We start from the raw sequence: 15,674 nt of genomic DNA on the forward strand, positions 1-15,674 counted from the left end.
AGCGCTAATTAGCATTCACAAAATCTGCCGGATCTGTTGATTTTTTTTTTCGGCACTTTATTTTTTTTATATAAAAGCTGCAACAACGTTGTTTTGTTCCGTTTTGGGCAGGCAGCAGAAAGGGGGCAGCATCAAAAATAAAAAGGACAGTCTATTTTGTGAAAGCGTGCACGTTTTTAAAGTCCCAGATGGAAGGCGATTGCTGAGCTATCGCAGCGCTGCACTTCCTCCTGCAGGTACAAACCTCCACCTTCAGCTGCTCTCTCATGGCATTGCAACGCCAGCTACTCAGAGCAGCAACAATTTGCTGGCGCTTTTGAATTTTACATCAATTAAAGTGCAGCCATAGGAAGATTTCTTTAGTGGGGTAAAAACGCACTCGGAAAACTCAGCCCGCCCCCAAGCCTGGTGCTGCAGCTCACTTGGCCACGCACTCCAACATTCAGACTCTCAGGGCGAAGTTACTACTATCAAGAATCATTTCCGCATTTGAAACCCAGCTGAAAATGCACCTTTCCTGTTGGGTCAGGCACAGGCTGTTGTGAAACGGAAGTGAAAAAAAAGGGGGAGAGAAGTTTCTTGTTTTTTTTAAAAAAGCTTTTTTTTCCTTCTTTGCGAAGAGACAGCAGGTCCACGTTGGGACAGTGAAACCAAGTTGTTCACAGTTATCAATCCAGCGGCAAATACTGCCCGTTCAGTAGGATAGGAGTAAACGCGTTCACTAGCATCTGATCACTGTGGTACTGCACCGTGGTAAGCGGTTCACAAAAAAACAAAGTCCCATCTTCAGAAACGCTGGTAAGTTCATCTCATTTGATGTCACGTGCCTTGGATAGCGAGCTTTTTTTCTGGTTGCAGGACAAATTAAGTTGTTAAGATCACAAATCTAGTGATCGACAAAATTATGAATAAAGAAGTGAATTGGACAAAGTAAGTAATGGATACAAACGTCAGGTATTGTGGTGAAACACTGCTCCCGAGAGAAACTTTTAATATGATGGAATTGACCTCGGACATTTTTTTCCCCAATAAAATCTCTACGTACGAAGTTAGAATTTATAATTATTTCAGAATCTAACCCGATTTCCTTTAAAAAAAAGTATTTAAATTCGTCAATTACATGAGAACATTTAAAGATAAAAATGCATCATTGCCATTAGAGTGCTCGCAAGTGACCTTGGTAATGGTGCTTTTATGAGCAGCCGCAAAAAGTCCACACAAAAATGAAGTAGTTTTAAGAAATGGTTATAAGTTAGTCATTTCACAGCCTCATGGTGCCACCTTTCAGTCGTGAACATGTTCACCTTTGAACAGAAATTTCAACGCAGTAATTTGAGCGTATTATTCAGGCGAACACTTAAAATGTCTATGCTAAAAGGAGGTGCTTTCGCTTAGATGAGGCACTAAATCAAGGCCTTGTGAACCCAGGCAGGTGGCTATACAGAATCCCGCTGTACTATTTAAAGAACAGCGGGGGAATTCCCTCCCTCTTAGCTAACATTTATCACTCCACCAGCATCATTAAAAGCAGACTTCAGGGTTTTTTCTCATTACTGTTTTTCGAACCTTAATGTGTGCAATTTGACTGTCTTGATTTCCTACATTCCAACTGTAAATACACATCAGAAATCTTTAATTTGTTGGGAACCAATTTTTAATGCTCTCAGCTTGTGAAAAATGGTAGAAAATCCAAGTTATTTTCGTTCTCAAGAAAGGAATGTGAAGGCAAGCAATTCGTGCAGCATCTCCAGACAACACCTTGGCCAGGCGACTTGTTTGCTTTGAATGTAATCATTATTGATAGCAATTTCTCTCTTCTATTCCTGATGTCGATTTTCCTGCTCCTTGGATGCTGCCTGACTTGCTGTGCTTTTCCAGCAACACTCTAATCTAGACTCTGGTTTCCAGCATCTGCAGTCCTTGTTTTTACCTAGCAATTTCTCCTATACCTCTACACCAATGCTGCACCTCCAAAGCCCAGCCAATTAACACCACCACCTCATGCTGTATAAATTGTTGTTTAGTTTCCAAATTTTCTTGCGTGTCAACACTGAGGAACACAAGCCAAAAAAGTTTGACTTAACCTATCTTTTGAGCACTGTTTTCTTTGAAAGAAAAAATGCTCAGTTGGTACAAGCGAGACATTCCTAGAGGCATGGCACTCATCCACAGATTCAATCAATAAGCACATCAACCTGGACCCAATATACTGACCACTGCAACGGACAGCTGGAACTGACAACCGGAGGCGGCAGATTCAAGCCACTACAAATGCCGGAGGAAACACCACAGAAGCGCTTCACAGGAGGCTCCCAACTGTAGGTGAGGATGTCACCTAGACAGGGGACGAAACGTCTGCAACACAAATTCCCAGCTCGGCGAACAGAACCACAACACCAAACTTGGTTGTACACTGGACAGTGAAGAAGGTCATCTAAGATTGCCAAGGGATTGTGATCAATTAGGGCAGTGGGCTGAGGAGTGGCAGATGGATTTTAATTTGGATTAAAGTGAGCTATTTCATTTTGGTAAGACAAGCAAAGGCAGGACTTACACAGTTAATGGTAGGGCTCTGGGTAGTTTTGCCAAATAGGGGTTCAGGAATCTAGTTGTTTGAAAGTTTGTGTCGCAGATAGCCAGGATGGTGAAGATGTTTAACATGCTTGCCTTCATTTCTCAGGCCATTGAGCATAGGAGTTGGGGTGTTGTGTTGAGTTAGTACAGGACATTGGTGACACCTCTTCTGGAGTACTATGTACAGTTCTGGTCACCCAGCTGTAGGAAAGATATTAAATTGGAGAAGATTCAGAAAAGATTTACAAAGATGTTGCTGGGACTGGAGGGTTTGAGTTATTAGGAGAGGTTGAATCGGGAGGCATCTTTCTCCCTGGAACATAGGAGGTTTAGGAATGACCATGTAGAGGTTTCTAAAATAATGATGGGCATGCAACAGGTGAATAGCAAAAGTCATTACCCTAGGGTAGCGCGCTTAACTAGTAAACTAGAGCGCTTATTTCTAAAGTGAGAGGGGGAAGACTTAAAGGGACCCAAGGGGCAGCTTTTGCACACAGGGTGGTTTGTGTATGGAGTAAGCTGCCAGAGGAAATGGTAGATGCAGGTACAGTTGCAACATTTAAAAGACATTGATAAATTGATAAATTCTTGATGTCACAAGGAATTAAGGGCTACGGGGAGAATGCGGGTAAGTGGAGTTGAAATGCCCATCAGCCATGATTGAATGGCGGAGTGAACTCGATGGGCCGAATGGCCTTACTTCTGCTCCTATGTCTTATGGTCTTATGGACATTTACAGGTCCATGAATAGGAAGGGTTTGGAAGCAATGGGCCAAACACAGGCAAGTGGAACTGGTTCAGTTTGGGGAACTTGGTCAGCAGGAACAAAATGGATCAAAGGCTCTGTTTCTGTGCTGTATGACTCTGACTCTATAACCAAATGACTTGCATCAACTTCAATTTAGGCTGGGACCAAAATTTCAAACATTTATTTATGTACAGATCTTACATGGCGAAACATTTAGCTTGCTACAAGTCTGAAATGATGTTGTTTGAGACATGATTAATAATTAAGTAAGCTGTGTAGAAAAACTAAACAAAAACATCTATCCCATTGTGAAGTTTGATTCAGAGAGGTTACTCATTGAGTTGATATCTGTAGCCTTATCATTTTCATGACATTTCTTTTCCTGTCAGTACGTCTCTTCTCTTGGAAATATTGTGATCCACGAGGAGGACAGGTTGGTAGAATGAGTGAACATATGGCAGAAAAGTGTGAAGAGTTACATTTTAGTGGAACAAGCAGAGGCTATGTAAACTCAAGAGTACAGTTTTAAAATGTGTGCAAGGGAGCTTGAGTCCATACCATGAGGGGAAACAGATGATTGGGGTTAATTGAATTGTTAATTGTTGAAATTATTATGACAGGTGATTTGGTGGCAGTTTAATAAGAAAAAAAAGACTGGATTAGTATAAAGGGGGAACAGGTCAGACTGGTGTGTGAATAGCACTGTAAGACTATTCGACATTGGAGCAGAAATAGTCCATTTGGCCCATTGAGCCTGCTTTGCCTTTCCGTAAGATGGTGGCTGATCTGATAACCTTCAACTCCACTTGCCTGCTTTATCCCCGTTATCCTTGAATATGACAACCAAGGGAACATGGTGTAAAGACTTTTTTTGTGACTACAGCCTGCTGTGCAGTGGCATACTACAGGTAGGAGTGTTGGGTCATTTATTGTTTGTGTTATTCATAAATGATGTAAATGAGAACATGTTGGGGAATGATAAGTAAATTTGTGGATGACTCATAGGTTGGCTAAATGGTTGGCGTTGAGGAAGGGGGGAGTGCGGCGCTGGAAAAGCACAGCCGATCAGGCAGCATTGAAGGAGCAGGAGAATCGATGTTTTGGGTAAAAGCCTTTCATCAGCAATTCCTGATGAAGGGCTTACGCCCGTAGCGTCGATTCTCCTTCTCCTCAGATGCTGCCTGACCTGCTGTACTTTACCAGAACCACACTCTTGACTCTGACACACCAGCATCTGCAGTCCTCACTTTCTTCTCGTGAGGAGGAAGGTGTTAGGTTACAGGAAGATTTAATCGGATTGGTCAAATGGGTAGATCAGTGGCAGATAGAATTTAATCCTGATATATGTTAGGTAATGTAATTTGGAAGAAGGAACAAAAGAGGAATGCTGAATGGATGGCAGGACACTAGGAAGCTCAGAGGAACAGAAGGATGTTGGGATGTTTGTTGACACATCCTTCAACCTGGCACAGGTTAAAACTATAGTTGAGAAGGCACGCGGGATGCTTACCTTCATAAGTCTTCACGTAGATTACAAAAGCAGGGAGGTTACTTTGGAACTGTACAGAACTTTGGTGAGTCCACACCTGGAGTACTGTGTACAGTTCTGGTCACCACTCGATTGGAAGGATGGTGGGGGTGTAAAACTTTGCCTGAGCTGAGCATTTCAGCTATATTGAGAAGTTGGGTGAACATGAGTTGTTTTCTTTGGAGCAGAAAAGGTTGAGGGGGAGCCTTAGAGAGGTGTGTAAGATGATGAGGGACATTGGCAGGGTGGATAGGAAGCAGCTGTTCTCCTTATTGGAAGTTTCAATGACAAAGTGACATCATTTTAAAGTGAATGGCAGGAGGTCTTGGGCGATTTAAGGAAATATTTAATCACCCAGTGGGTGGCTGGGAGTCTTACAACCTTTTAAGAAGTTCTTGGATGAGCACTTCAAGTGTCATAATATTCAAGGCTATGGGCCTAGTGTGGGTAAGTGGGATGAGTATAGGTTGTCATATATATTTAGCAGTAAAGACTAGATGGTCCAAAGGGCCTCTTCTATACTGTATAATTCAATGATTCTAATCCCCTGCAGTAATGAATTCCACAGATTGACAATCTCTGAGAAAAGAAATTCCACCTCATCTCTGTCTTAAACGGGTAACTCCTTACCATGAGATTAAGCCTCTGGTCCTAGTCTCTCCCACTATCTCTCCACATCTACTTTGTCAAACCCTGTAAGAATGTTGCATGTTTCAATAAGATCGCCTCTCATTCTTCTACATTCTGATTAATACAAGCCAAACTTACTCAACATCTCCTCAAAAGTAAATCTCTCCCATAACCACAATTCTCCAGGTGAACCTTATCTACACAGCCTCCAATGCCTGTATATACGTTCCTCGGATACAGAGGCCAAAGAAGATGAACACATTGGAGAGAGTGCAGAAGGGAAAGATAAGATTGGTTCGAGGAGTCAAAAATTTCAATAATGAAGATAGATTGAAGCAATTGCGACTGTTCTCTTTGGAGAGATCTGATAGAGGTTTTCAAAATTATGTGCAGGCTGGATAAGATGGATCAGAACAAACTGTTCATGCCTTTAAATGGGATTAGAACAAAATGGCTGAGATTTAAATTGATCTGTAAGAGAAACAATGGTGAAGCGGGGAAAAACATTTTTCAGTCCATAAGGAGTTAGGGTATGAAATGCACTGCCTGCAAATGTGGTGGACGCATGTTCAATTGAGGCATTCAAGAGGACATTGAATGATTATTTGGATAGAAATTGTGTGCAAGGCTATGGTGAAAAAGCAGACTGGAATGAGTTATGATGTGATCCAGTGTAGACAAGATGGGCTGAATGGCCTCTTTCTGCACTCTATCATTTCTGGGATTCCATCTAGTTTTGCATCATCTGAAAGCCTGGCAATAGTACATTCACGGTGTTAACCAATTCATTAAAATATATTGTAAATAACTGTGGGTCCAGCACTGATCCCTGTGGCACTCCACTAGTTAATAGGTTGTCAATCCTGAAAATTCCAACTTTTATTAGTTAGCCAGTCCTCTATCCATGCTGATGTATTGCCCCAAAACTTTCCACTGTTATCTTATTATGTAATCTCCAATGAATATCCAAACATATTACATCTACTGGTACTTATTTATCTATCCTGTTTGTTAGTTTCTCAAAACTGTAATAGATTTTTCAGGCATAATTTTCCTTTCATGAAACTGTGCTGACTCTGTTTAATTTTCTTGTGTATTTCTTAAATGCTCTTCTATTAAGTCCTTTATGTTAATCTGCCTCTAACACTTTCCCAATAACAGACTTTAAGCTAACTGGTCTATCACTTTTTTTTGGCTCCTTTCCAATGGAATGAATGTTGTATTGGCAGTTTTCCAATCGTCTGGGACTTCTTCGGAATCTAAGATTCTTGGAAGATTACTACCAGTGCATTCACTATCTCTGAATTACCTCCTTTAAAATGTTCAGATGCAGTCCATTAGGTCCAGGAGACGTATCTGTCTTTATCCACCTTATCCCAGATCCAACCCTCCAACTCGGCACTGCCCTCTTGAACTGTCCTCCCTACATCTTCCTTCCCACCTATTCACTCCACCCCCCACCCCAGCCTATCACCATAACTCCCCACTTTTTTCAGCCTATCGCATTCCTAGCTACCTTCCCCAGCCCCAGCCCCTCCCATTTATCTCCCAGCCCACTTGCGCCCACCCCCCACCATATTCCTGATGAAGAGCTTATCCTTGAAACATCGATTCTCCTGCTCCTCAGATGCTGCCTGACCTGCTTTGCTTTTCCAGCACCACACTTTTTGACTCTGATCTCCAGCATCTGCAGTCCTCACTTTCTCCTTATCGGTCTTTAGCCCCATTAGTTTCCTTAATATTTATTCTCAAGTGATTGTGATTGAGTTTACTTCTTTTGCTCCTTTAGATCTTTGATTATTTAGTATAGCTATAATGTTATTTGTATCCTCTACCATGAAGACTGATGCAAAACATTCATTCAACTCTTCTCCATCTTCTGGTTACCCACTGTCACTTAGAATTTCTCTCTAAGGGCCTGTGTTCTGTGTTGCCTCTCTGTTCCTTTTGTATATATTTAAAGAAGCTCTTACCGTCTGGTTTTACTTGCTAGTTTGCCCATATAGTTTAATTCCCTCCTTTTATTATTTTGATCATCTTTTTGTAGGGTTTGAAAATTTTTTTCAGTCCTTTGATTGGCCATCAATTTTTAGCCATGTTAACGGTTTATACCCTTCCTTGAGTCCCTCTGCCTATTTGGGATATATCTTGGCTATGAGTCATGAACTATTTTCTTAAATGCCATTATTCATCAATGTTTTCCCCACTCCCCTCCTTTCTTAGTCCACTGCAGCCAACGTTGCCCTCATTCTCATCTAATTACCCTTATTTACGTTTGACACAATTGTTTCCAACTTAGGTTTCTCCCTCTCAAATGGAATACTACGTTCTACTATATTATGCTTACTGTATGCTTACTGTCTCCTCATGATTCTTTTACTCTGAGATCCATTATTATGCCTACCTCACTACAACATCACATCCAAATAGGCTGCTCTTTGGTTGATTCAGAACATATTGATTTTGGAATCGATCCTAATTATTGTTTATGAATTCTTCCTTGTTGCTATTGCTAATTTGATTTTCCCAATCAACACGATAATTAAATTCACCCATGATTAATAGACTGCCCTTTTTACATGCCTTGTTATCCCCTGATCTATTCTCTGTCCGACAGAATGAGCACTGTAAGGGAGCCAATAGACTGCCCGCTAGACCAGTGTCTTCCACCCCATGATGCTGCTTATTTCTACCTAAATAGATTCTACATAATCTTATCCCAGATCATTTCTTGCTCATGTACTTACTCCATCTCCTACCAACATCGCTACCTGCCACCCTTTCCTTTTCATCTGTCATTTCGGTGACGCACCACCGAAAATTTAGTTCCTGGCTTCAAAGATAATAATATTTATTAACCTTTATTTGTTCAGTTAATTCATTTGCAATTTTTGGAAAAGATTTGTAGCTCAGGTTGGAAGTTTGTTCGCTGAGCTGGCAGATTTCTTTTCAGGCATTTCGTCACCATGCTAGGTAACATCATCAGTGAGCCTCCATTGAAGCGCTGGTGTTCTGTCCTGCTCGCTTTCTTTGTGTCTTGATCTGTTATGGTGGGTGATATCATTTCTGTTTCTTTTTCTCAGAGGTTGGTAAGTGGAGTCCAATTCAATGTGTTTATTGATGGAGTTCTGGTTTGAATGCCAGGCTTCAAGGAATTCCCATGCGTGTCTTTGGCCTGAACCAGGATGGTTGCATTGTACCAGTCGAACTGGTGTCACTCTTTTACTATGTGTGTGTGGATAATAGTGATAGTTGGGCATGTCCTTTAGTGGCTAGTTGGTGCTCATGTATCCTGGTAGTTAGTTTCTGGCTGATGTAATGTTTGTTGCAGTCCTTACAGGGTATTTTGTATATGATATTCGTTCTACTGGTTGTTGGTAGCGGGTTCTTTAAATTCATCAGGAGCTATTTCAGTGTGGTGGTAGGTTTTTGGGCTCATGATGCCTCGGGGCCAGAGTAATCTGGTTGTCATCTCTGAGATGTCTTTAACGTATAGTAGGGTGGCTAGAGTCTCTGGGCATGTTGTGTCGTCTTGTTTAGGCCTGTTGCATAGGAATCGGCTCATTGTGATTATTGGATACCCATTGTTCCTGAATACATTGTACAGGTGTTTTTCCTCGGCTTCTCATGGTTCCTGGGTGCTGCAGTGTGTTGTGGATCATTGAAATAATGTTCTGATGCAGCTCCATTTGTGGGTGTTGGAATGATTGCTCCTTAAGTTGATTATCTAGTCAGTGTGTGTGGCTTTCCTGTAGATGCTAGTCTGCAGCTCTCCATTGGCTTTTCATTCTACTGTGATGTCTAGGAAGGGGAGTCTGACCTCAGCAAGGACAGCATCTTCAAACCAGTAAACCTATGGGGTCACCAATAACAGGACTCTTAGCAGAAGCAGATATGCAGAGGTTAGAACGACAGCCCTTTCCACGATTCAGTCCAAGTTTTGGGTCCGTGATGTGGATGACACCTTTGTCCTCACCAAATGCAACAAATTAGAAGAAATCCACAAACACTTAAATAGCATCCTTAGTAGTATGAAGTTTGCCAAAGGGGAATGGAACAACAACAACAACAGACTCCCCTTCCTTGACATAGTAGAACAAGAAGCCAATGGAGAGCCGCAGACCAGCATTTATAGGAAAGCCGCACACACTGACCAATACTCATCTACAGGAGCAATCATCCTTACACACAAATGGAGCTGCATCAGAACATTATTTAAATGAGCCACAATGCACTGCAATACCCAGGAACTACAAGAAGCCGAAATCAAACACCTATACAACGTGTTCAGGAACAACGGGTACCCGATAAGTGTAGTCCGCTGATTATTACACAACTGACCTAAACAAGAAGACACAGCACGCCCAGAGACTCTAGCCACCCTGCCATACATTAAAGACATCTTGGAGATGATGACCAGACTACTCCGACCCCTAGGCATCATGGTAGCCCACAAACCTATCACCACCCTGAAACAGCTCCTGAGGAATTTAAGGGATCCTGTACCAACAACAAACAGAACGAACATCATACACAAAATACCCTGCAAGCACTGCAACAAACATTATACTGGACAGATGGGCAGGAAACTACTCACCAGGATACATGAGCACCAACTAGCCACTAAAAGGTATGACCAATTATCACTAGTATCCACATTAGCACACTAAGAGGGACACCAGTTCGGTTGGGACAATACATTCACCTTGGGACAGTCTAAACAAAGACATGCATGGGAATTCCTAGAGGCCTGGTATTCAAACTGGAACTCCATTAACAAACATTTCGATTTGGATCCCATTTACTAACCCCTGAGAAAAAGAACCAGAAGTGATATCACCCACCACAACTGACCAAGGCACACAAATAGTAAGTGGGACAGAACACTAGTGCTTCAATGGAGGCTCACTGATGTTACCCAGCGTGTTGACAAAATGTCTGTGAACAAATCTACCAGCTCAGTGAGCAAACTTATAACCAGTTAATTCATTTTGTTCCATATTATGCGTATCTGAGAGCCATTTAATTTTGTCTTTTCTACCTTGTTTCCCTTTTGTCCCAATTTGCTGCTTTTTTTGAATATTTGTATAATCTGTTCCTTCCTATCCTGCTCTGGATATCATTGCTAAAATAGTTACCCCACAATGCCGCCATATTGTTTTGTCTTTCCAAGCCTATACTCCCCCTCTCTCAACCTATCTAGCACAATGGCAGTGCCACACAACACAGTGTAGAATGTTCTTGATGTGAAGAGGGAACTTTGTCTCTGCAAAGACTGTGGAATTGTCATTCTTACTGATAGTATCATGGACAAATGTATCTGCAGCATGTTTTTCCTTTTTTTTATTTGTTCCCTCACCACTTACCACAGACTCAGTCTAGCAGTCCTTTAGGACTCGACCAGATTGATCTGCAATGAGGTTGCAAGCCACCCTGAGGGTTGGATGTCCATGACCCAGAATATATCGATACCCTTGCCATCCTCAGTGCTCTCTCCAAATGCTGTCCAACATGGAGGAGTACTGATACATCACTTGAGGATATGTGGTGTCCCTGTCTGTGATTGACCTGATACCATAAGACTTGATGAAGTCTGGAGCCAATGTTAAGGAATCCTAGGGCAACTGCATGCTTCCCCCCCCCCTCCCACCAAGGTTTCCACCTGTTCAGGGCCTGTGCTGCTGGTCGAACAGGATGTATGCAGGGATGGTGATGATGTTGTCTGGATCATTGTCAAAGTTGTCAAATAATACCTTGTCGACAATTGTTTGATTAGGGGTACCACTGTGGCTCAGTAGTTAGCACTGCTGCCTCACAGCGCCAGGTACTCTGGTTTGATTCCCGCCTATTGGGGTTTGTTTGGGGTTTGCACATTCTCCCTGTGTCTGCGTGGATTTCTTCTGGGTGCTCTGGTTTCCTCCCACAGTCCAAAGATGTGCAGGTCAGGTGAATTGGTCGTGCTAAATTGCCCATGGTGTTAGGTCAGAGGTAAATATAGGGAAATGGGTCTGGGTGGGTTACTCTTACAAGTGTGGACTTGTTGGGCTGAAGGGCCTGTTTCCATACTGTAGGGAATCTAATCTAACCTAGTCTGAATCAGGACTGCCAATTTTAGCGTGAGCCCCCAGATGTTAATAAGCAGAACTTGTCAAGTCAAATACCGTTCTTGTTGAGCAAGCTGCTTATGAAAAAAGGCTAGACATGGAACACAACAAGCCATTTGTTTCTGGGAAGTCAATGGACGTTATTGTAGATCTAACTTCTGTAGTGAAATATTAAACAATTAGTATTGGTATCAAGAGCTAGAAGTTTAAAGAAAAACTGTAATTATCTTAACACTGCAACGGCAGTTTGCCCATCTGCCTTCAGCTTGATTTGCAAATCCTGCTAAAGGGTGTAGGGATGAAGAGTATGCTGAACTTATAGAAGAGATCAGCAAAAAATGTGATATGTCAAAAATGTAGGACAGCAAAATCATGGTCCATTGTGAGTTATGGCCATGAACTTGAGGGTGTGGGATAAGAAAAAAACAATTGTCTTGCATTTCTTTGACACGGTATTTAGATTCAACCAGTCTACAATAAAGTATTGTGAATAGAAAGTATAATAGTGGACAAGATCATGGAAAAATGGATTGAGATCTGTCAGAGGGTATCAGCTCATTGCCTCACTATCAATGTGAGTATGATGGAGAGGATGCTGGTGATAGTTGTTTGCCGTTGATGAATTTGAGGATATGTATGCAAAATATGAAAATTGTGGTAATGAAAATGAAAGTGGAAAGTCCCCTTAGTCATGGAACATGTGAAAAACAATCATGCAGACTTAGATGAGATGCTTCATAAAATCCCAGTAGACTGACCAAGTTGTAAATCAATGTCCTGTGTTGGCACACACAGTCATGTCAAATAATTAACTGCAAATAGTTGGGGCCTAGAGTAAAAATCAATTTTTTTTTAAGAAGAAATCCAAAAATTCCCTCTGTAATGAGTGATCAGCCCCTAACTTGGCAAAGGTCAATGATGCTCCACTTTTTTTGAGCATTTGCATGTACTGCATGCAAGGATTCATTTCCGGCTGACATTTCAGAGGATGTTTAGTCAGCTTTATGGCAGTATGTAACATCATTATAAATAAATTTTAATTCAGGGAGATGGTACATTGCAAAAGGAAAGGTGAGAAAGATTGGGTAGGTTTTGGTAAGGTAATGGATAACAATGGCAAAATGCTAATTTTACAGCATGACAAGCTGTTAGATGTCTTTTTAAAGGTTAATTGACACTGAATATACACTTAACAGAATCTGAACAAGTCATAGAAAGTGATGAGGTGTCTTGCACTGCACATGCACGCACGCCCAAATTGGACAATTATGAGCACCAGATGAAGGACTGACTCCATGTAGAAAAAGTGATAGAGAGACACCAGACAGGTCTATTTGTTCCCCAGAGGACAACAACTGAAAATTGGCAGCAAAGTAACATATATGCCATGTATAGACATATCCACAAAGGACTAATGAATGGAAGAAAGCCACCATTATAGGGAGGGCAGCAAATGTCAACAGTAATACAAATATTGGCTGAATGTGCAAGATAAGGTAAGATCCGTGGATTGGCAAAATGAGGTCAATACACGGAAAGTTAAAAATGTAGTACGAATTCTGAAAATGATAATAGCCCTAGGAAACAAATTACAAACTTAAGAAAGGAATTCTGATCGTGGAAGTGGAAGATCATGTGGTAATGGTAGTCCAGAGTGAGATAGGAAAATGAACAGAAGTTGCAGTTTGACAAGAACAAGAGGCATGAAACAGAGTGGGATTGCTACAAGATGCTGAAGCCCTTATCATTTGAGGAGTTTTACTGACTGCAAACACACATTAGGGGCTAAGTTAATGAAGAATAGTGAAGGAAGAGTTGGAAGGAATTTGGTATGTATATCAGGCTAACAGGGGGACAGTTAGCCTTTCTTGTAGATGGATATACACATTAAAAGCGTTTGATCATGGGACATGTAAAACTAAAGTATGTATAGTGGTGTGAAGTTTGAGACAGAAACTTGGAGATTGCAGTGTTAGATTCCTCTTCAGCAGGAAAACTGATCTTCAGAAGGGAAGGAATTGAAATTAAACAAGTTTATTTATGGATTGAACAAAGTAGTTAGGGTCTGGTCATTTTCAGTTAAGGTGGTCTTTCTGACAGTATGTTGCATTTAGCTAAAACGTACTTGTAAAAAAAATGTTCTAGTCACCTCGTGCAGAGAAACTAGGGGGCATCTTTATGATCCATGCCAACGAGTTTGTGTGGAGAGGTTCTATAGAATTTAAGTGATATGTGGTTGATAAAATAATTTCAGATTAGATGCTAGGTTTTGTCAGACGTTATATAGGGTCAGACATTAGAATAAGTTGGAGTGATTTTGGAGCAACTGTCATACTTGAATATATTAATCCTTGACATTAATACTTAGGAAGTATTAATGGGATCTCAATAAACTGGACCATATCCTCAGAGAAAGATGATTTTGCATCCAAGAAAAGAAACCCAGATAACATGAATGGCAAATCAGATAAAGTCGTTGTGTACTGAGATTAAACTTGACACAAGTTACGATGTTTTGGAACTGAGACCTATGAACATGCTACTGTTTCAGATAAACAGAAACTCAAGTTTCCAGCCTTTGGTGACCAAATAGATACATAGTTAGTCCTTTATAGTGATGCTTCAGATGTCAGTCTTCTCCATATCTAATTGAGAGCAGCAGCATTTATTATATTTTTGGTGGGAAAGAATAATTAATGCCAATTGGCCTGGAAAGCCAATAAGTTTTAACAAAAAGTATAACTTAATTACCTTAACTGCTGAAACATTGGCACAAGTTGAATTTATAGATATGTGGTGTATTTTAAAGAAAATCTTATACAAGGAGCAATTTGGGATAGGTTTGCCCATTGAATGCTATATGGATAACCATTCTGCTTGGGACAGTATATATTTTACAAAAGATGGCACTGAGAAAAGGTTAAATATTGACCTTATTACATAAAGAAAATGTCAGACAGAAAAAAGTCAGAAGTAAGGTTAATGTCCAACAGGTTTATTTAAGATCACAAGCTTTCAGAGCGCTGCTCCTTCGTTAGGTGAAGTGATTTTAAATAAACTTGTTGGTCCATAACTCAGTGTCGTGTGACTTCTGACTTTGTCCACCCCAGACACAGACAGAAAAAGGATTTACAAAATAAAGTAGGTTGATTTTAATTGCCTGTTATCAGACTTGCACAAGAAAGGGTGCTTGCTTCAAGAAATGTTTTGAGATCCTTGAAGCGGGACATCTGTTAGTTTGAGAAGTTATACAAAAAAAAATTATTTGGCTTACTTTGTGGTTAATTTTCTTTTATTCAAAGAAACGAAGGGGAGATAGAAAGCTGATTGTATTATGTAGGAAATTGAAAAAATATCTGTTAAAATGTAGAATATGTTTAAAAAATAAATTTGCTTATTTTTCTTTAGCTTTGTTCAAGCATTGTTTTACATCTTAAAATGTTGTTATTTAAGGACAGAGGTTTCTGCTAACCAAGCAAGTAGTAAAGTGAGTGATTTGTGGTTTGTAAAGGGGGAACAGTGGGAACGGTGTGTAGAAGAAAAAATAAATGTTGGCAGTTATTAAACTGCCTTCAAAGCAATATGCTTTGGTCCCTGTTACCAACTGTGTTGTTGCCAAATTGACAACATATGCACAAAACCTTAAAGGTGGAGGGGCAAGTTGAGAAAGCACTTACTAAGGTGGTAATAATTGAAGGTACTAAGGTAATAATTGAAGGATTGTGCACAAAAGCAAGGACTTCATAGTGACCCATTACAAAACTCTGGTTAGCCACAACTGAAGTATTGTGTCCAATTCTGAGCACCATGCTTTTTAAGATGATGTGAAGGTTTCAGAGAGTATATTTCGAGAGTGCCACCAAGGTTGAAAGATTCTAATTATGTGAATAGACTGAAGAGGTTTGAGGTTATTCTCCGTAGAGAGAGGAGATTTAGAAAGTTGAGAGGTCATTTGACCCCTGTTCCCATTTGGGGAATGATTGAATCAAAGAATAAAAGGCAACATGGGCAAAATGTTTTTTCGCATTGAGTGGTTAATGCATTGCCTGAGCAAATAGTGGAGACAGATTTGTTTATGGCTTTCAATGTG

The 15,674-nt window shown here is 40.7% G+C and overlaps 1 protein-coding gene across 4 annotated transcripts in view; it reads left to right on the plus strand.

Annotated features, from left to right (window-relative positions):
• Positions 1 to 210: 210 nt before the first annotated feature.
• adcy7 (adenylate cyclase 7) overlaps positions 211 to 15,674 on the plus strand; it is a 187,934-nt gene continuing 172,470 nt past the window's right edge. For all 4 annotated transcript variants that reach the window (XM_043706949.2, XM_087995890.1, XM_087995891.1 and 1 more), the window contains exon 1: positions 211 to 798. The gene's annotated coding sequence lies outside the window, so the exon portion shown is untranslated. The remainder of the gene's footprint in view (positions 799 to 15,674) is intronic.

This window comes from Chiloscyllium plagiosum, unplaced genomic scaffold (assembly GCF_037043375.1).
Source record: "Chiloscyllium plagiosum isolate Xiang-an unplaced genomic scaffold, Cpla_swu_hap1 HiC_scaffold_17, whole genome shotgun sequence".
In the NCBI taxonomy this organism is placed as follows: Eukaryota; Metazoa; Chordata; class Chondrichthyes; order Orectolobiformes; family Hemiscylliidae; genus Chiloscyllium; species Chiloscyllium plagiosum.